The 21,879-nt window shown below is 38.9% G+C and overlaps 1 non-coding gene across 1 annotated transcript; it reads right to left on the reverse strand.

Annotated features, from left to right (window-relative positions):
- Positions 1–19,030: 19,030 nt before the first annotated feature.
- Positions 19,031–19,104, reverse strand: Trnat-ugu (transfer RNA threonine (anticodon UGU)). The gene has a single exon. It is a non-coding gene; the product is annotated as a tRNA-Thr (tRNA).
- Between the last annotated feature and the right edge of the window lie 2,775 nt (positions 19,105–21,879).

A 21,879-nucleotide genomic window follows, 5' to 3' on the forward strand; every position in this document is an offset into this window, starting at 1 on the left:
ACAGTTTTAATCTGCCAGGAAGTTTCAAGATGGTATGAATGTTATTTCTGTTGTACTCAAGGGAAGGGCTGTGTAGAACACATGAAGCTCTAAGATCACCATCTTAACTTTTGTCTGTTTTTTATTAATCCAGTCTCCCAGCGTTTTGAGCTGATAGGGCATGTGTGAATAAAGCGTGCCTACTCGTAACAGAGAAATGTGTATGGCGTTGGTTTGGTGTTTAGTAGCTTGTAAGTGCTTTTTGTTTCATAAAATGATGGAACTGTTAGAAGTGTGGAAAAGTTTGAGGATAACAAAAAAACTGTTCTTAAAGTGACAGTAATATTGTTAGTTTTAAAGCAAAAAGAACAAACAGTTTACTGCCATTTACTAAACTTGCAGAGACTCAAAAATAATTTTAAAAAATTCTGCACAGGGGGATTTTTAAAACATTGTTACACACCTGATCTTTATTTTAATATTCATCCCAAAAAAAAAAAGAGGACCAATGTCGGGTTGAAACTTGTACCTTGTTTTTATAGTCAAACATTTACCCACCAACCCACATTTTTTGATATAGCTAGACTTAATTTATTTAGCTGAGAAAACAGTTATGCCCAGGTATGTATTTGTTTCAATTATAATAGTCCATCTCCTCCTGCTCCTCTCTCTGTAAGTCTATCTGCTACTGCCTCCTCCTCCCCCCCCCCCCCCCCCTACCTTTTGTAGGTACATTCAGCACCACATGTGGATACTGCCTGCGAAATGTTTTGCAAATACATTTAGTAGCAAAGAAGCAATAAATTTAAATGTAATGCACAATGCAGCAGTTTTTCAAACATCTCGGTGTTTATAATGTCATACCTCTTGAATTATGTGTGGTATCCTGATATAATTTTGTAGGTACATTTAGTGGCATATATGGATATTGTCTGTGAAATTTATTGTGAACAGAATTAGTAGCACAGAAGTAATAAATTTAAAGGTCATGCATAATGCAGTGTTTTTTCATGTTTATCACTGTTTATGACATCATGGTAGGTAGTGGTTCTTACACCACAGCAATAGTTGCCTGAGAGTAAGGGATATGTGTACCAAGTTTGGTTGAAATTAGTCCAGAGGATTAGGAGGAGATGTGGAACATGCACACATACATACATCGATTTTCATAATAGATAAAAATAATCGCTTTTTGAAGAAAATAAAATGTAATTGGAGAGATAAAAAACTACTCACCAGCCATTGGTAGGAGAACAAACACATAAAGGTATTGAAATTTGCAAGCTTTCGGAGCCAGTGGCTCCTCCATGTGGCAGAAGGGTTAAAGGGGAAGGAAGAGTGGTAAAGGAAAAGGTTTGGTGAGGTTTAGGAAATGGGAAGAATTTGGAAAGATAAAGAAAACTAAAAGGGAGTGAAGAAAGGAATAGTTACTGAGAAAAAAATGCTGAGACCAAAGAAATTAACTTAAATTAAAGCTAGGTGAGTGGCAAAAACAAAGGATGTTGCAGCACCAGCTCCTACCTGCGGAGTTCTGAGAAAATGGCGCCTGGGGGAAGAATCCAGAATGTTCTAAATGGGGTACTAGCAGTAATAAGCAGACCGGGTGGCTGACCAATGGGAGAAGGATATCATGTAGAACAAAGCGGGAATTATATCAAAATGTTAGAAGTAGTCACAATCAAGCTACAGTAGCCCATTACAAACAGTATTGTAAGGTTCTTAAAAATGTTGTTAGGAAGGCAAAGAGTATGTGGTACGCAAATTCACACAGGATAAAATTAAAACCATATGGTCAGTTGTGAAGGAAGTGTCTGGTCAGCAGCACAAGGTCGACGATATACAGTCAGTTCATAGTAAAAATATTCCTGTTACTGATAAATCAGATATATGTACAGTATCTAACAATCATTTTCTGAGCATTGCTGGTGAATTAAATACAAATTTAGTTTCTACGGGAATCATATAACTTTCTTGATAAATGCCTTTCCAAGATTGATGTCTGAAATACTCCTCCGTGACACAGACAAGGGGGAGATTGAGCCAATAATTAAATCACTTAAGACTACAGATTCCCATGGTTATAATGGAGTGCCTAGCAGAATATTAAAGTACTGTGCTGCACATGTTAGCCCTGTATTTAGCCATATTTGTAATTTTTTCTTTAGGAATGGTCAGTTACCTGAATGATTAAAGTACTCAGTAGTAATGCCGCTTTATAAAAAGGGAGAAAGGGATAATGTAGATAATTTTAGACCTATTTCTATGCCATCAGTGTTTGCTAAAGTTATTGAAAAGGCTGTGTCTATAAGGATAATTGATCATTTTATGTCACATGATTTGCTATCAAATTTACAGTTCAGCTGTAGAATTCATTTAACAACTGAAAATGCTATATTCTCTTTTCTCTCTGAGGTACTGGATGGGTTAAACAAAGGTATAAAATGCTAGGCTATTTTTTATTATTATTATTTAACTAAGGCGTTTGATTGCGTTGATCACAAAATATTGCTCCAGAAGTTGGACCATTACAGAATACAGGGAGTAGCTCACAATTGGTTCACCTCTTACTTTAGCAACAGACAGCAAAAGGTGATTATTCACAATGTTGATAATGGCTGTGATGTGGGATCTGAGTGGGGTACAGTCAAGTGGGGGTGCCTCAGGGATCAGTGTTGGGGCCACTCATGTTTCTTATTTATATAAATGATATGCCCTCTAGTATTATGGGTACCTCTAAAATATTTCTGTTTGCTGATGACACTAGCTCAGTAGTAAAGGATGTTGTGTGCAACTTTGGCTCGGTTTCAAATAGTGCAGTTCATGACCTAAGTTCATGGCTTGTAGAAAATAAACTAACGCTAAATCACAGTAAGACTCAGTTTTTACAGTTTAAATTCAACAAAACATGACATTTTAATTTCACAGGATGGACATATGATTAGTGAAACTGAACAGTTCAAATTTCTAGGTGTTCAGATTGATAGTAAACTGTTGTGGAAAGCCAACGTTCAGGATCTTTTTCGAAGACTTAATGCTGAAATTTTTACTATTCCAAACATATCTGAAGTGTGTGATCATTTGACACGAAAATTACTCTACTTTGGCTTATTTTCATTCACTTATGTCTTATAGTATTATATTTTGCTGTAACTCTTCCCATTCTAAAAGGATATTTTTGGCTCAGAAACGGGCGGTTCAAGCAATAAGTGGTGTAAGTTCGTGAACCTCTTGTCAACCCCTGTTCACGAGACTGGGTATTTTGACACTGGCGTCTCAATATTCATGTTCCTTACTGTCATTTCTTGTTACCAATATTAGCTTATTCCCAAGAATAAGCAGCTTTCACTCAGTTAATACTCGGCAGAAATCAAACCTGCATTTTGATCGGACTTCCTTAAGTCTTATGCAGAAAGGTGTGCAATACACTGCTGCATCCATTTTCAATGAGCTACCATTTGAATTCAAAACTCTTAGCAGTAATCCACACACTTTCAAATCGAAACTGAAGAGTTTCCTCATGGAACACTCCTTCTATTCTGTGGAACACTCCTTCTATTCTGTCGAGGAGTTTCTTGAAAAATTAAGCTGATTCTTGTTGTATTATTGATTGCGTTTAAGTAAACGTATGGACTGACTTTTTTCAGGATCATAAACATTTTATTTTTGTCTGTTATTACTTTTATGTTGTAATTTCATGTACTGGCATGTTCTGTGACCTTGGAGATTTGCTCCTCAATTTGGTCCTACAGAACTTGACTTGTAAAGAAATAAATAATAAAAGTGGTAGATCACTTGTCTGCTGGGAAGATAATGATGGAGTCATTAGTTTTTAGGGAACAAAGAGCTTGTAGTTCCGCAGAGGACAGGTAAGGATCATGTTGTAGAGACCTAAGGAAGGGTTGTGAAGCAACGCTGGTTGTTAGAAATCCTTGGAAGGCTTGTAAGGGATGATTTTGATGTAGTGGTGGTGGATCAAGTTGGGATTGTGGTTGGAACTCTTCAAGGCAGAGTTGAATGTCAGGTTTGCTGTTGGAAAGGTTTTGGGATTAGATTACAAATTGATATTTCCAGTTAACATTACCTGTGAAGGAATGTAGATCCTTCACCAAAGCAGCATGATTAAAAGCAGGCTTAGGGCTAAAAGTGAGAACAGTGTACTGTTGTGACTGGTTCTTGTGATCAAGAGTTATCATTGCTCTAGAAGGCAGTGGTGAAGGCTGAGGGATGTTAAGAAGGTTGGCCAAGCTCAGTCTGTAGAAAAAGAGTGATAGCTGATAGTGTGGCACCAAACTTGTGCCTACTAGTTGTGTGGCAGCTCCTTAATTTTACTTGAATCATATCTTTTCAGTTAATATTATACTATGCCATATTATACCACATTACACTATCTTATCCTACCAATAGTCTGCCACTCGTGGTCTCGCGGTAGTGTTCTTGCTTCCCGAGCACAGGGTCCTGGGTTCAGTTCCCGACGGGGTCAGGGATTTTCACCTGTCCTGAGATGACTGGATGTTTGTGTGTTGTCTTCATCATCGTCATCATCATCATTCATCCCCTTTCTGGTTGGAGGAAGGCAATGGCAAACCACCTCCATTAGGACCTTGCCTAGTACAGCGGTGCGGGTCTCCCACATTGTTCCTCTACGCTCTGTCAATAAGCATGGAACTTCATTTCCATTTTCCATCCTACCAATGTCGAAGCTCCCTGGATCAGCATACGTTGGACTAGCTGTGATAATAGTTTTGATAAGTGGAAAAGGGAATTGCTCGCATAATGGAGCTATTGAATACTGGAAAGAGGGGAAGATAGACTGGTACCCCAACAGGGGAAGTACAAAAAGAAAAGAAAATGAGGATTGCTGAGACTTTTAATGAAATTAAATAAATAAACATAAAAAAATAAACACCTTTTTTTAAAATTGTTTTTTTGTTATTAGTTATTTGCTCTTTCTTTCTTTCTGTACGAACTTTGTTGTAGAACCCATTATTTACGTGTGGTAATAAAAATTCATTTAGACAGAATTAAGTACATTGAAAATTACGTGAACTTAGTCAACCCTCTCATGCTGATAAATTCATATTAACTGATTAAGAATATTTAGTTGAGAATTAAATCTTTTACATAATTCGGCCTTGGCACACATTTTCTAAATGCAGGGTTTTTTTTTTTTTTTTAAATATTTACTGAATTCTTTCTCGGCGTTAGCTATGGAACACAAGACTGTCTCTATTAGCAGAAAATGTTTAAATATTGCCAAGCTGACGTTTAATTATCATTGATAAAACACACTTCACTATACATTTAAGTTACTTGAAAGAACCAACAAATTGTTAAATTTAAACGTTAACTATCCGCCTATGAATGCACAAATGTGAAACTAGTAATAAATTCCGTCAGTCTCAGGATCGCTGTAAAAGAAAAACATTTTTTTTAATTCACTGCTAATTTTTATCTGCTCCCGATTTACGGGTTTGGTTAATTTTTCTTAGCGGAACAATTTTTTAAATGTGCCGCCGCTGCAAATCGTTCGGTCGCGGCACAGCCCAGCAACACCAGCGATAATTGATAAAAATGCTGAAAATTCTTTAAAGAAATATTATAGATGACATGGGCAAGCTAATTTACATTAGTAATACACACTTTTGATAAATTATAATGTATTTTGACCACAACAATAATTCAACTTACATTAGTTTGTAATTTCTCCTCTAATGACGGCTAAATCTAGATACAGACAAATGAAGTCTACCCATTCATAAAATGCTACGTCACAGGTTCCTCTCTCTCTCAGCTCTCGAGGAAGGCGACAAAGAATGCACACTATGTATTCCTATTTATATCACTATCAACCGTTAATGTCTCTTTGCAATCTGCGGCTGTATTTTACATTTTTGTTATCACAGATATTGACACTTTTCGTAATTACATTATGAGTATAGAAATATTACAATCATAAATACATCGAGAATATTACTACAGAAAATATTACAATAATAACGAATGTCCTTTACACAAAATTAAATAATATTTTTTGTTAAATAATTACAGTATATACAAATTGCTTCATAGCGGCGTATATAGTACAATTAAATTTTAGTTTATTAATAGTGTGTGTGTTGCCAGGGAACGTTACATTGCCCCCCTGGCAGCATTTGGCAAAGAGTTTCTATACTTTGACACAATGGTGCCAGTAACGTTCTTTACAATTCTGTATTTTTTTATGGAATGGCTCTTTTAATTAGTCCCAGGGTTATATATGTTCATGGCTCCCCCATTTGGGCGCAGGCAGACAGGAAACCTGGGCAAAACTGTGCCGTAGCCCAGCCATCCCAGTTGGTTCATGATTAATCTTGTCTCTTTAACAGTCATTCTTTTGAATTGATTTAGCAGTTTGTCATCATCAGTTACATAATATCACAGTCACATACAGTTCAACGAAAGTTTGTTGTGTGTGATTAACAAGTCGTAAATATCATTTTTGCGATATACTGCAAGGTCACTTGTCCTAGGATATATCACTTAGTTTTTTGAAATCATATAGCACAACGTCACTTTTCATTATGTTCCCACTACCTACGTGTTACAATCTTGTTAGTGTTCATTTTCTCTTGTCAATTTACGGGTATACACAATAAATGTTCAATGTTTATCAAAAATCGAGTTCATTGACATGTTATGAGTTTGTGTAAATATTTTGGAATATGTCAATAATGCTGTAGTTGGTGAGCGGTGCGGAGTGATTGTAGAGCGGCGCTCGGCGCGGCGCGTCGGCTCCGTGTAGGTCACCGCCCCCGGTGTTGACAGCTACGGCGCGGAGAGGCGTGTGGCTGTCTGGTCTGCTACGGGCTGCTGCGGTCGCTGCATGGCTGAGGTAGCCGGACGCGCGTTGTATATCAGCTCGCCCGTGAGACATCTTCTTGCCGTGCTCCAGCAAACATGCAACAAGTTCACAAACAGTGTACTATCCTTATGGGCATTTTTCCTGCTGTGGGAAAGAACGCACACAGTTATTGGCAGTTATTATTCAGTAGGCCTTCACTAGTCTGGGGTGGCTGTCTGGTCTGCTACGGGCTGCTGCGGTCGCTGCATGGCTGAGGTAGCCGGACGCGCGTTGTATATCAGCTCGCCCGTGAGACATCTTCTTGCCGTGCTCCAGCAAACATGCAACAAGTTCACAAACAGTGTACTATCCTTATGGGCATTTTTCCTGCTGTGGGAAAGAACGCACACAGTTATTGGCAGTTATTATTCAGTAGGCCTTCACTAGTCTGGTTTGCACAATGTTTCGTTGTCACAGTAACACGTTTTATGGGCACACAATATTTTTTCACCATGTCATGACTTGTCATTAGTCACACGCAAGTTTTCACCTTAGGACAAAATGTATCTCTAGTCAATGCGCTTTTCTGGCGTCCCTTGACACACAAAGAGTTATAGTTTGACACTAACTTGGTCCACCGTCTGTTATCGGCTCACTGTTCGTGTCGTGCTAGTTCCTTGTCCACTTGCACACACGGCGATGATACAGTTTTTTATTGCTTGTTCAAAACAACCTCGTGACGTATTGCTGCAAGTTTAACAGTCACTGTCTGTCTCTGCCACACAATACTGCACTTTTGTTTAAGTTTTTTCAGTTACAATGTCCGTTGTGCAATTTTTTGTAACAGCACATTCGTAACTTCTTTGTTCGCTCTTTACCAAGGTGTGTGATAATTGCGTACATGGTAACAAATATTAAAATTTCGTATTAGTTTGCCCAAAAAGCATCTATATTTATGTTCGAGTAGATTTTATTTGTGCATTCCAGCCGGATTCAGGCATATTGTTCAATAACTCCTTTGAAATTATGTCTCACTTTACTTGCAAGGTCCTACGTAACGACAGTGTAGTCTCTGTAGGCTAAAATTGACTTGGACTCTTTTTACTGATTGGATCTGCACATGCTTCAATTGAAGCTTCCTTGTGCATAACCTTGCGTTACTTAAATTTGCAATAAGTTTGCCTCCCATGGTGCCCCCAGGTCACTACTGGGTGCATTATTCTCTTTGACAACACTGGTTTGAAAATAAAGTTCTCAGGGTCTCTTTTTTTTGTCTACTGACTGGTTTGATGCGGCCCGCCACGAATTCCTTTCCTGTGCTAACCTCTTCATCTCAGAGTAGCACTTGCAACCTACGTCCTCAATTATTTGCTTGACGTATTCCAATCTCTGTCTTCCTCTACAGTTTTTGCCCTCTACAGCTCCCTCTAGTACCATGGAAGTCATTTCCTTATGTCTTAGCAGATGTCCTATCATCCTGTCCCTTCTCCTTATCAGTGTTTTCCACATATTCCTTTCCTCTCCGATTCTGCGTAGAACCTCCTCATTCCTTACCTTATCAGTCCACCTAATTTTCAACATTCGTCTATAGCACCACATCTCAAATGCTTCGATTCTCTTCTGTTCCGGTTTTCCCACAGTCCGTGTTTCACTACCATACAATGCTGTGCTCCAGACGTACATCCTCAGAAATTTCTTCCTCAAATTAAGGCCGGTATTTGATATTAGTAGACTTCGCTTGGCCAGAAATGCCTTTTTTGCCATAGCGAGTCTGCTATTGATGTCCTTGCTCCGTCCGTCATTGGTTATTTTACTGCCTAGGTAGCAGAATTCCTAACTTCATTGACTTTGTGACCATCAATCCGGAAGTTAAGTTTCTCGCTGTTTTCATTTCTACTACTTCTCATTACCTTCGTCTTTCTCCGATTTACTCTCAAACCATACTGTGTACTCATTAGACTGTTCTTTCCGTTCAGCAGATCATTTAATTCTTCTTCACTTTCACTCAGGATAGCAATGTCATCAGCGAATCGTATCATTGATATCCTTTCACCTTGTATTTTAATTCCACTCCTGAACCTTTCTTTTATTTCCATCATTGCTTCCTCGATGTACAGATTGAAGAGTAGGAGCGAAAGGCTACAGCCTTGTCTTACACCCTTCTTAATACGAGCACTTCGTTCTAGATCGTCCACTCTTATTATTCCCTCTTGGTTGTTGTACATATTGTATATGACCCGTTTCTCCCTATAGCTTACCCCTACTTTTTTCAGAATATCGAACAGCTTGCACCATTTTATATTGTCGAACGCTTTTTCCAGGTCGACAAATCCTATGAAAGTGTCTTGATTTTTCTTTAGCCTTGCTTCCATTATTAGCCGTAACGTCAGAATTGCCTCTCTCGCCCTTTACTTTTCCTAAAGCCAAACTGATCGTCACCCAGCGCATTCTCAATTTTCTTTTCCATTCTTCTGTATATTATTCTTGTAAGCAGCTTCGATGCATGAGCTGTTAAGCTGATTGTGCGATAATTCTGGCACTTGTCAGCTCTTGCCGTCTTCGGAATTGTGTGGATGATGCTTTTCCGAAAGTCAGATGGTATATCGCCAGACTCATATATTCTACACACCAACGTGAATAGTCGTTTTGTTGCCACTTCCCCCAATGATTTTAGAAATTCTGATGGAATGTTATCTAACCCTTCTGCCTTATTTGACCGTAAGTCCTCCAAAGCTCTTTTAAATTCCGATTCTAATACTGGATCCCCTATCTCTTCTAAATCGACTCCTGTTTCTTCTTCTATCACATCAGACAAATCTTCACCCTCATAGAGGCTTTCAATGTATTTTTTCCACCTATCTGCTCTTTCCTCTGCATTTAGCAGTGGAATTCCCGTTGCACTCTTAATGTTACCACCGTTGCTTTTAATGTCACCAAAGGTTGTTTTGACTTTCCTGTATGCTGAGTCTGTCCTTCCGACAATCATATCTTTTTCGATGTCTTCACATTTTTCCTGCAGCCATTTCGTCTTAGCTTCCCTGCACTTCCTATTTATTTCATTCCTCAGCGACTTGTATTTTTGTATTCCTGATTTTCCCGGAACATGTTTGTACTTCCTCGCATCAATCAACTGAAGTATCTCTTCTGTTACCCATGTTTTCTTCGCAGCTACCTTCTTTGTACCTATGTTTTCCTTCCCAACTTCTGTGATGGCCCTTTTTAGAGATGCCCATTCCTCTTCAACTGTACTGCCTACTGCGCTATTCCTTATTGCTGTATCTGTAGCGTTAGAGAACTTCAAACATATCTCGTCATTCCTTAGTACTTCCGTATCCCACTTCATATTATTGATATTATTCTGGGTTGGAATCTGTCAATCTGACATATATATATATATATATATAGAAAAGATTGTACCAAGAAATATTTCAAGTTTGACACATATAGAATATTATGCAGTACACAAACTAATCACTACTAAAATATTCCTCCTGACTGATCTCTGTCACAATTGAACACTATAAATAATTGCACTTATCAGGTTATCTGTGCAGACATTTAGAGCATGTTTAAGCTAACACTAATTAAAAGAAGACATTACACAAATATTCATAAACAAAAGAGAAAGTCAATCATATTCTTATAACTAAATACTTCTACACTAGTACATTATCTCTACAGATCACACATCATTAATGTTCATTCATTTTCCAAAAGAATGGTGTACCCTTTTTTACACATAACACATAGGACTATTAGTCATTTACTGTAGGAATATTTTCACATCCTTACGCGGATACAGTCCCCTTACTCTCCCTGCTTGGGGATCTGCTAAGAGATAGCTACTATTTCCTTCTTGGACTAATGAATGGAATATGAGGCTCGACAGTAGGTTTTGTGAGGCTTCACCTCGATATTGTATTGATACCCTTCAACAATTCCTGTTCGTTCTGAAAATACATTTGCATAGTTAGATAATAAGTGTACCAAATCCTGCTGTTGCATTGAGTTCAAATTTTCGGACTGTGATACTTTGTTCACAAGTGCGTCCACATTTGCTTTTAATTGATCACCTTGTACGTCTGGATAATAGAAATTTTGCCGTAGAGAATGATTGTCTAAATGTAGTATCCACTGAGTCCTACATTTTATGTTAATAGCGTTACAATTAGGCACAGGTACCTCTTCAGATCTGAGCATGGACAATTCTATCCTCCTACCCGCGTTCATCAAACTTAATTTTCCCCGAGAAAGGTCCATTATTACCGCGTCCCTTTCTCTCAAAAAATCTACCCCCAAAATGCAGGCTACCTTTAAACCCTTTTTCTACCAGGAATGAGCACGCTATGGCTTCACCCCTATATACATCTCTACCCGCACTTGGAGTTCAATTATTTGTCGCTGTGCACTGATGGCTCCAATGACTTTGCAATTGTTCACAGGAAAAGTCAGCATACGCTTTTCTTTCCCCAGTACTCTGAATAAGTCCATACTCATGACACTGACAGTAGCACCTGTATCTACGATTGCTTGCACATCAATATTGTTAACTTTGATCTCTATTATCGCTTGTACTTTGTCTTTGTGCTCCTTTATGCACGTGGGTGGTTCAGTTATTAATTCATGTCCCATCTGTACCCCGTCATTATACCTGAGGATACAGATTCCCGATGTTTTGTCCTGTGTCGGGCTGCTCTCACTCCAAACCTCAACCGACGATGGAGAGCGTATCTCGGCTGAATCTAGTTTGTTGGATTATTACTGGTGGATGGGTGTGGCTGCTCTGTGTCGCTGACCTCCACTATGTGTAAGTTGTGTTGCGTCGGCCGCCACGGTTGCGCAATTGGCGCATTTTGTGGTGGCGGTTGGTTATTGTCATATCTTTCAATGTTTTGCCTGTCCGGACTGGGCCTCTGATTCTGTGGCCAAGTTCGGTTTGCATCGTTATAGGTATTAGCGTTCCACGGCCACCTGGCATTTTTCCATCTACTATTGCTTGGTTGGCCTGTTTCATATCGGTCATCAGACCTCCTTTTCCGGTCATTATTCACCGGCGGACTATTGCCGTTCCGGTCTCCACCTCTATTCCCGTTTTGTACATAATCTTGTCTCCTATTGTTACCTCCGCCGTTTCCATTATTTGGTGGAGCCGTGTTATTTCGACCATTTCTGTAACCGTTTCCGTTACTTCTAGCCTGTTCAGAGCCTGCCTTAACATCCTCCTGAATCAGGTCAATTGAGTCCTGAACAGACAAGAAATGTTCCATGTCGTTCTCCGGTACGTGTATAAGTTTTTCCTTTACGTGTATCGGCAAGTGTGATTTCAAAGGTCTGATCAAATCCCGGGATGAAATCTGCTTATCCCAGTAACGGGTCTTATTAATGTATTTCTCAAAATATTTTCGCAAATTGCCTAATCGTGGAGAATACGGCTCTGGATTATATACCTCTTTCCGTAATCTCTCCTGAATACATGTTGGCCAATATTTGGCCAAGAATGCCTTTTCAAGTTGCTCATATGTGTCGCAACTGTCAGCTGCTTCGGTTGCCCATAATGCAGCATCTCCTTGTATGTAAGACATAACGAACTGTATTTTCTGTGTATGACGCCAAACGCTAGGCAAAATGTTTCTAAATCCCTTGATAAATACTACAGGGTGAACAGATTTCTTCTCCGTTGTAAAGATCTGAAACTGTCGGTTTCTAATCAGGCTTTCTTCAATCACTATTTTGGAGTGACATCTGTTTGTTTCGCTAACATTGGTTGCCTGTTCTGTCTCGCAGTCGCAATTTTTCACTGCTGTATTTATATGCCTATCATTGTTGGACCTGGCTGGCGTGACACACGCCTGTGCGTCGCCGTGCAGCAAGCTGTTTTCCAGCTCGGCAAGACGACGGTTGACATTCCGCTGCCACAGCGGAATGTCAGTGTGCACCGCCTTTTTTAGGTCCTGCACTTCCGCACTGGAGCCCAAGTCTTTGACCTCAATCGCGGCGTGCACCTTCTCGTCTATTTTTTTTATAAATTCGTTTTCAATTTTGTGCACTTGTTCGGACATTTTCTGCTCAATTGCTTGACTTGTGTCAATTTCTAATTGTTCCACCCTGTTAGCCAGTACACTGATTTCATCTACGATACTGGCGTTAGCCACCTGGATATTATCTACTCTTTCGCTCAATTCTTGCACCGCTTTGGGTATGGTTTCATAGTTCTGTCTCAAACTAACAATCTCACTTTGCATAGCTTCCAAAGTTTGCATTAACTGCAAGTCTCTCTCATGCTGGCGTCGATCACGCTCTGCTTGTTTAGCATCACGTTCTCTTTCGCGTTCTGCTTGCATACGTGCAAATTCAGCTACCAATCTCTGGTCACGCTCTGCTTGTTCATGCACAAACGTAGCTCGGAAATCGAGCATGCGCTCGAACACAACTCTTAATGATTGCACTTCTGACACCTCACCACTCTCTGGTCCGTGTCTAGTGCTTGTGGGTGGTACAGTATTTCTACTTTCAACTGAATCACTGGCTGGCAGTGGCAACATTTCTTGCCCTTCTGCCCCCAGATTCTCGCGTTGTACTTCCTGAACTACGCCACTAACATTGCTTTGTGCCCCACTTTCTAACTCGGTATCACTGCTTGCTAACTGTTGTTCATTATCCATGTTTATATCTTTCTGACTACGCAATCTAACCGTAGTCAACAAAATCTGAACTAAATATCCTAACACTCAGGTTTCACTGACATAATCATACAAGAAATGGTCGTTTGTTGAAACACACTTATTATATACTACGATGACTAACTACTCAAATGTCCTGTTATTTTTAAAAAAAGAACACTAACAACAAGCACACCACTAATGATCCGAGAACACCGCACTGAGGCTACTTTACTACCCACAGGACAACTACACTGTAGCTTTACCTTTTGGTGATCTATCTTGGGTGCAGCTGCCCCCTGGGGTATTGTGGTAGGTAATTAATTTTTTGATATAATGAGCTCTCTTCTTCAGCTTGCCTCTGGGTATATAGTGTTCTCATGCAAAAAATCATATACAGGTATTACCACACAATATTGGCTAGGCAATACATACAATACATGAAAAAAAATATTAATTGTCCTCCAACAAAGTTCGACTACAATAATTCCCTAGTTATCTCATGGGTATTTTGTGGCCACTGCATATTCGAGCCCCACGTTGGGCGCCAATTTAATGAAATTAAATAAAAAAATAAACAGTTACCTTTTTTAAATTTGTTTTTAGTTATTTTTAAATTTTTTTTACTCAGTACGAACTTTGTTGTAGAACCCCTTATTTACGTGTGGTAATAATAATTCATTTAGGCAGTATTAAGTACATTGAAAATTACGTGAACTTAGTCAACCCTCTCATGCTGATAAATTCATATTAACTGATTAAGAATATTTAGTTGAGAATTAAATCTTTTACATAATTCGGCCTTGGCACACATTTTCTAAATGCAGTGGTTTTTTTTTAAATATTTACTGAATTATTTCCCGGCGTTAGCTATGGAACACAAGACTGTCTCTATTAGCAGAAAATGGTTAAATATTGCCAAGCCGACGTTTAATTATCATTGATAAAACACACTTCACTATACATTTAAGTTATTTGAAAGAACCAACAAATTGTTAAATTTCAACGTTAACTATCCGCCAATGAATGCACAAATGTGAAACTAGTAATAAATTCCGACAGTCTCAGGATCGCTTTAAAAGAAAAACATTTTTTTAATTCACTGCTAATTTTTATCTGCTCCCGATTTACGGGTTTGGTTAATTTTCTTAGCGGAACAATTTTTTAAATGTGCCGCCGCTGCAAATCGTTCGGTCGCGGCACAGCCCAGCAACACCAGCGATAATTGATAAAAATGCTGAAAATTCTTTAAAGAAATATTATAGATGACATGGGCAAGCTAATTTACATTAGTAATACACACTTTTGATAAATTATAATGTATTTTGACCACAACAATAATTCAACTTACATTAGTTTGTAATTTCTCCTCTAATGACGGCTAAATCTAGATACAGACAAATGAAGTCTACCCATTCATAAAATGCTACGTCACAGGTTCCTCTCTCTCTCAGCTCTCGAGGAAGGCGACAAAGAATGCACACTATGTATTCCTATTTATATCACTATTAACCGTTAATGTCTCTTTGCAATCTGCGGCTGTATTTTACATTTTTGTTATCGCAGATATTGACACTTTTCGTAATTACATTATGAGTATAGAAATATTACAATCATAAATACATCGAGAATATTACTACAGAAAATATTACAATAATAACGAATGTCCTTTACACAAAATTAAATATTTTTTGTTAAATAATTACAGTATATACAAATTGCTTCATAGCGGCGTATATAGTACAATTAAATTTTAGTTTCTTAATAGTGTGTGTGTTGCCAGGGAACGTTACAGACTGAAGAAAAAGAAGACATCACCAAAAGACAGATACAGTTCCTACCTTCAGTCAGAAGAAAATTGTTTACTCCACAATGAACCTTATTACTCGTTACTGAATATGGATATAACTTTAACTGCACATTCTTATGATTGCTGGTTTAATTTAAACATTAAGTGTGGTGATAAAAGAGAAACTATCCTATTAAAAGACACATTGCAAGCAAACATCATCATATGTGTGTATGTGGGCAGTGTTATCGGATAAAGCTTTGTGTGTATCTTTGAAGTTTTTACTTTTACTTTTTGGCATATTTCACATGTCTTCAGTAACTTTTTAACTGTTCCTGACATGTTTTTGAAGTAATAATATTTCTTCCTATGCCAGGCACGCTTCTTCCACCCGAAATAAGCATCGTCTAGGTATCGTGTACCACATGAATAAGCTAACGCCATTGTGAGGAATGCACAATAACCATTGTTAGGAATTTTGTATGAAATAAAATTCCTTTATGCAGTGTCTATTTGGTGTTAATGCTCATTGTATTTTGTTCTAATATATATACTATATACGTCATCATGGGATTAGTCATGTCCTGAAGTATGACATAACGTTCTAAATTCCTTTTCATAGTTCTTGGCATTCATAATATATTGTAAAATTACCTCTATCTTTCACATCTTCATTTGGGTTTAAGCGTATTGGCAATCAATATACAGCATCTGATACTGTTTGTCCTGTCCCTTTACGTATTGAATTGAAAACTTAAACTCCCATAGGGCCATGCCGCATCACATCAGTCTAATATGTAATAGTTTACTTTTTAATAAGAATGTCAGTCCCCCATGAACCATCGACATTGCCGTTGGTGGGGAGGCTTGAATGCCTCAGCGATACAGGTAGCCATACCATAGATGCAACAACAACAGAGGGGTATCTGTTGAGAGGCCAGACAAACGTGTGGTTCCTGAAGAGGGGCAACAGCCTTTTCAGTAGTTTCAGGAGCAATAGTCTGGATAATTGACTGAACTGGCCTTGTAACATCAACCAAAATGGCCTTACTGTGCTGGTACTGCTAACGGCTGAAACCAAGGGGATATAGCCGCCCATTTGGATCTCCGGGACATTATTAGTAGGAACAGAACTGGCATTCTATGGATCAGAGTGTGGAATGTCTGATCCCTTAATCAGGCTGGTAAGTTAGAAAATTTAAAAAGGGTAATGGATAGGTTAAAGTTAGGTATAGTGGGAGTAAGTGAAGTTCGGTGGTGGGAAGAACAAGACTTCTGGTCAGGTGAATACAGGGTTATACTTACAAAATCAAATAAGGGTAATGAAGGAGTAGGTTTAATAATGAATAAAAACATAAGAACACGGATAAGCTACTAATAACAGCTTAGTGAATGCATTAATGTGCCAAGATGGGCATGAAGTGCACACCTATTGTGGTAGTACAAGTTTATATGACAACTAGATCTAAGGGTGATGAAGAGATTGAAGAAATGTCTTATGCGATAAAAGAAATTATTCAGGTAGTTAAGGGAGATGAAAATTGAATAGTCATGGGGAACTGGAATTTGAAAGCAGGAAAAGGAAGAGAAGGAAATGTAGTAGGTGAATATGGACTGGAGGTAAGGAATGAAAGAAGAAGCCGCCTGGTAGAATTTTGCACAGAGCATAACTTAATCATAGGTAACACTTGGTTTAAGAATTATGAGAGAAGATGTATACATGTAAGAGACCTGGAGACACTGGAAGGTTTCAGATAGATTATATAATGGTAAGGCAGAGATTTAGGAACGAGGTTTTAAGTTGTAAGACATTTCCAGGGGCAAAAATGGACTCTGACCACAATTTATTGGTTATGAACTGTAGATTAAAATTGAAGAAACTGCAAACAGGTAGGAAATTAAGGAGATAGGACCTGGATAAACTGAAAGAACCAGAGGCTGAAGAAAGTTTCAGATTGAGCATTAGGAAATGATTGACAAGAACAGGGGAAAAGAGACAGTATTAGAAGAATGGGGAGCTTTCAGATATGAAATAGCGAAGGCAGCAGAGGATTAAGTAGACAAAAAGACAAGGACTAGTAGAAATCCGGGGGTAACAGAATAGATACTGATTTTGATTGATGAAAGGAGAAAATATAAAAATGCACTAAATGAAGCAGGCAAAAAGGAATACAAACTTCTCAAAAATGAGACCAACAGGACGTGCAAAATGGCTAGGCAGGGATAGCTAGAGGACAAATGTAAGGATGTAGAAGCATGTATCACTAGGGGTAAGATAGATACTGCCTACAGGAGAGACCTTTGGAGAAAAGAGAACCACCTGTATGAATATCAAGAGCTCAGATGGAAAACCAAACCTAAGCAAACAAGGGAAAGCAGAAAGATGGAAGGAGTATATAGAGGGTCTATACAAGGGCAATGTACTTGAGAGCAATATTAGGGAAATGGGAGAGGATGTAGATGAAGATGAAATGGGAGATATGATACTGCGTGAAGAGTTTGACAGAGCACTGAAAGATCTAAGTCGACACAAGGCTCTGGGAGTAGACAACATTCCATTAGAACTTCTGATAGCCTTGGGAGAGCCAGCCATGGCAAAACTCTTTCATCTGGTGAGCAAGGTGTATGAGACAGGCAAAATACCCTCAGACATCAAGAAGACTATAATAATTCCAGTCCCAAAGAAAGCAGGTCCTGACAGGTGTGGAAATTACTGAACTATCAGTTTAATAAGTTGCGGTTGCAAAATACTAACACGAATTCTTTACAGGTGAATGGAAAAACTCGTAGAAGACGACCTTGGGGAATATCAGTTTGGATTCCATAGAAATGTTGGAACATGCAGGGCAATATCAACCCTATGACTTATCTTAGAAGATAGGTTAAGGAAAGGCAAACCTACATTTCTAGCAATTGTAGACTTAGAGAAAGCTGTTGACAATGTTGACTGGAATACTCTCTTTCAAATTCTGAAGGTGGCTGGGGTAATAAAATACAGGGAGTAAAAGGCTATTTATAATTTGTACAGAAACCATATGGCAGTTATAAGAGTAGAGCAGCACAAAAGGGAAGCAATGGTTGAAAAGGGAGTAAGACAGGGTCATTCAGTCTACATTGAACAAGCAGTAAAGGAAACCAAAGAAAAATTTGTAGTAGGAATTAAAATCCATGGAGAAGAAATAAAAACTTTGAGGTTTGCCGACAACTTTGTAATTCTGTTAGAGACAGCAAAGGACCTGGAAATGCAGCAGAATGGAATGGACAGTGTCCTGAAAGGAGGATATAAAGATCATCAACAAAAGCAAAACGAGGATAATGGAATGTAGTCGAATTGAATCAGGTGATGCTGAGGAAATCAGATTTGGAAATGAGACACTTAAAGTAGTAAATGAGTTTTGCTATTTGGAAAGCAAAATAACTGATGACTGTTGCAGTAGGGAGGATATAAAATGTAGACTGGCTATGGCAAGGAAAGCATTTCTGAAGAACAGAAATTTATTAACATCAAGTATAGATTTAAGTGTCAGAAAGTTGTTTCTGAAAGTATTTGTGTGCACTGTAGCCATGTATGGAAATGAAACATGGACAATAACTAGTTTAGACAAGAAGAGAATAGAAGCTTTCAAAATGTATACTAAGATGGTATCTGTTCTTTCGGACATGTCCGAAAGAACAGATACCATCAGTGACCATGCAGCTTGTTAGAATGAAATTACAATGAAATGAACACCCTTAGCTGCTTACAGGCATTGACATACGTCAACGGGGATGGATGAAAATGTGTGCCCCGACCGGGACTCGAACCCGGGATCTCCTGCTTACATGGCAGATGCTCTATCCATCTGAGCCACCGAGGACACAGAGAATAGCGCGATTGCAGGGGCTTATCTCTGGCACGCCTCCCGCGAAACCCACATTCTCAACGTATTGTTGCACACTACATTCATAGTGCCCCCGCCCATTATACTCATTACTCACAGTGTGTTGCCGATTCCCGTAAGAGTTTGGGCACTGTTAGTGCATTTGCACAGAAGAAGAAGATGGTCAAGTGGCTGGTGAGCCTTAACTATATATTTACTAAAATGGTATCTGTTCTTTCGGACATGTCCAAAAGAACAGATACCATTGGTGACCATGCAGCTCGTTAGAATGAAATTACAATGACATGAACACCCTTAGCTGCTTACAGGCATTGACATGCATCAACGGGGACAGATGAAAATGTGTGCCCCGACCGGGACTCGAACCCGGGATCTCCTGCTTACATGGCAGACGCTATCTATCCATCTGAGCCACTGAGGACACAGAGGATAGCGCAACTGCAGGGATTTATCTCTGGCACGCCTCCTGTGAAACCCACATTCTCAACGTAATGTCCCGCACTACATTCGTAGTGCCCCCACCCATTTTACTCATTACTCGCAGCGCGTTGCTGATTCCCGTAAGAGTTCGAGCACTGTTTGTGCATTCGCACAGAAGAAGATGGTCAAGTGGGCGGTGAGCCTTAACATGTCCAAAAGAACAGATACCATCTTAGTATATATATATAGGGTGTTCATTTCATTGTACTTTCAAAATGTGCTGCTACAAAACAATGCTGAAGATTAGATGGGTAGATCACGTAACTAATGAGGAGGTACTGAATAGAATTGGGGAGAAGAGGAATATGTGGTACAACTTGACCAGAAGAAGGGGTCTGTTGGTAGGGCACATTCTGAGGCGTCAAGGGATCACCAATTTAGTATTGGAGGGAAGCGCGTAGAGTAGAAATGGGAGAGGGAGGCGAAGAGATGAATACACTAAGCAGATTCAGAAAGATGTAGGTTGCAGTAGCTATTCAGAGATGAAGTGGCTTGCACAGGATAGGGTAGCATGGAGAGCTGCATCAAACCAGTCTCTGGACTGAAGACCACAACAATAACAACAACAAGAATGTCAGTGTGCTGTAGTCGCTAGTAAATATCTGAACTTCTTAAATGTCAATACTATCGCTACTGCTTCTTCTTCTGTTACTCCATAATTCTGTTCTTGGTGAGTTAATGTGCAGCTTGAAAATTCTATTAGGTAATGTTCTATCCTATGTCCAGTATCCCCCTCCTGGTACAAATGTCCTCCAAGACTGTAGTCCGAGGCAACTGTGGCTAAATGGAAAGATTAAGTTAAATTTAGGATTTACCAACAAGTGTGTCATTGCTATGTGCTCTTTGATCTGTACACATTCCTTATTGCACTCCGTCATCCATTTTCAAAGTGTATTAGTGTTTAGGTAGTTCATTAAATAAATGTTGTGTGACTAGGGCCTCCTTTCAGGTAGACCGTTCGCCGGGTGCAAGTCTTTTGATTTGATGCCACTTTGGTGACTTGCGCATTGATGGGGATGAAATGATGATGATTAGGGCAACACAACACCCAGTTCCTGAGTGGAGAAAATCTCCAACCCATCCGGAGTTCATTATGTGTGGTGTATTAATAACTTTATTCAGTAGGGATTTTCTATAAAATCCTACTATTCCAGGGAATGACTTAAGATGTCTTTTATTTGTTGGTGAGGGACAATGTTTTATTGCATTTAACCAATTTGGATCAGGTTTGGCCCCACTTATACACACAATGTGTTCTAGAAACTTTACTTGACTCCTCCCAAATTGAGATTTTCCCATTTTTATAATTAAACATTGTGAATATAGTCTTTTGAAAAACTGATCTTAAGTCTCAAGGTACTCGTTCCAGTCCATTGTAATGATGACTATATCATCCACATAGACCAGAATATTTTCTTGTAGTGGGTCACCTATTGCTTTGTCGTAGGTTCTGATGAAAGCAAAGACAGACACATTCAGACTGGACGGTAAGACTCTAAACTGAACACTGTGTATTTCCTTGAATGCTTATGTAATGGTGCGTGCCAATATCCTTCTGTCATATCCATTGTACTGATATACCTAGCTCCTGTGAATTTTATCAGTAATTCCTCAATAAGTGGTGGTCTGTCTCATTCTAGCTCGACTATCCTGTTTAATGTGTGAGCATCCAGTACCAATCGTACTGACAACAATGACCAATGAACTATTGTAACAGCTATCTTCGAAACCATCCTGTTTATTTCATTTTTTACTGACTGTTTGGCAGCTATTGGTGTTTGATATGGTTTGAAGAAAATAGTTTATGCAGTTGCTCTTTATCTTGCACACAAAGTCATGTATTAGTCCAGGCCTGATGGAGAATACTTTTTATAGGTTTCTTTAGTAGGGTTGTTATCTCTATTTTCTCTCTCTCTCTCTCTCACTCTCTCTCTCTCTCTCTCTCTCCTACTCCTGATGACATATTAATGTTGTTTTATTAAGTCATCTTCAGTCATACACTTATCATAATCATATAAAAATTTTGGTCCACAATTATCTAGAGTCATTTCGACTACTAGTGGTATGATATGTGAGATTTATGGGATTCAGTTACTTCAGATGCCAATGATACCAGTTCTACATTTTTCCTTAAGGATAAGTTACCATCTACTTTCTAAAGTCTAGTATAACTCCCTGTTCCAACAACCAGTCTATACCTAAATTCACAGGAATGTTTAATCTATAAATAACGAGTACTGGGTAAAAGTTATCATCTTCTTTCTGAAATCT

The sequence above is a fragment of the Schistocerca serialis genome, chromosome 2, assembly GCF_023864345.2.
Source record: "Schistocerca serialis cubense isolate TAMUIC-IGC-003099 chromosome 2, iqSchSeri2.2, whole genome shotgun sequence".
NCBI classification, from domain to species: domain Eukaryota; kingdom Metazoa; phylum Arthropoda; class Insecta; order Orthoptera; family Acrididae; genus Schistocerca; species Schistocerca serialis.